The sequence below is a fragment of the Colias croceus genome, chromosome 9, assembly GCF_905220415.1.
Source record: "Colias croceus chromosome 9, ilColCroc2.1".
Taxonomy (NCBI): Eukaryota; Metazoa; Arthropoda; class Insecta; order Lepidoptera; family Pieridae; genus Colias; species Colias croceus.
In genome coordinates, this window is record NC_059545.1 from 4,354,393 (window position 1) to 4,355,506 (window position 1,114).

Consider the following 1,114-nt stretch of genomic DNA (forward strand, 5'->3'; position numbering starts at 1 on the left):
ATATAAATCTCATGTCACAATGTTTGTCCTCAATGGACTCTTAACCGATTATAATAAAATTCGCACACCATGTGCAGTTCGATCCAACTTGAGAGATAGGATAGTTTAAACATGTAGGTACCACGGGCGAAGCCGGGGCGGACCGCTAGTATAAGAATATAATATGCTTTATGTATATTTATGCTTTAATGATTTGCTCTACATTTCTTTTTACACATAAAAAAAACTTTATTCCAAATAGATAAAAATGGAATGATATTATATAATGTGATATACTGTAAAATTATTATATAACCTACTTGTAATATTTTAAATATACAAAAATTGACGAAAAAATGAGACGTTATGCCTCCAGAGAGATTTGAACTCTCGACCCCTGGTTTACAAGACCAGTGCTCTAACCCCTGAGCTATGGAGGCTACACGACATAGCGCGATTTCTAGACAAGCTTATATTATTTTGATAAAAGATAACTATATTTGTATATATTGTTCATTGACCAGATTAAAATTGCTCGCAATTGGTTTGTTATTAAATTCATTCTATTTTTTACAAACTTCAGTAGGAGATGAATTAGACAAGAACTACAACTGCATCTTCAACACTTTTTATAATTATTGACATTATAAATATTGTAATTACATTTTTCATAAAATCTGATGCGCTATTCAATGCACCTTATTATAACGACAAAACTTGACAAATTTAAAAAAATATGCTCCTACTAAATATGTGTATTGAAAAACTTCACTGAAAATATTGGCACTAATATTATGTAGGTACCTACTCTATATTTATCTCTTGATTTATGTGATTAATAAGACAGACTCACTCATACATAAAGAAATCCCTGCATACTAGGTACACTGCAGTTTGACATTATTCTGCGTTTATCAATCTCATAAGCGGTCTTTATCAATTCTAAATTAACTCAGCATTTCAGCAATAAACCAAGCCCTACAACTGTTTACCGGACATTACCATATCAGTAGCAATAACAAGATCCCTATAAGGGCATGGAACGATGCATGAAACGGCTGTGCCCTACCATTTGCGGCTGTCACCGATTTGCCTTGAAGATTTCCAGACTTCGTGCCGTTCCGGAAATCATCTA

At 33.0% G+C, this 1,114-nt stretch overlaps 1 non-coding gene across 1 annotated transcript; it reads right to left on the reverse strand.

The window, feature by feature from the left end:
* Positions 1 to 346: 346 nt before the first annotated feature.
* Trnat-ugu lies at positions 347 to 419 on the reverse strand. Its single transcript has one exon. It is a non-coding gene; the product is annotated as a tRNA-Thr (tRNA).
* Between the last annotated feature and the right edge of the window lie 695 nt (positions 420 to 1,114).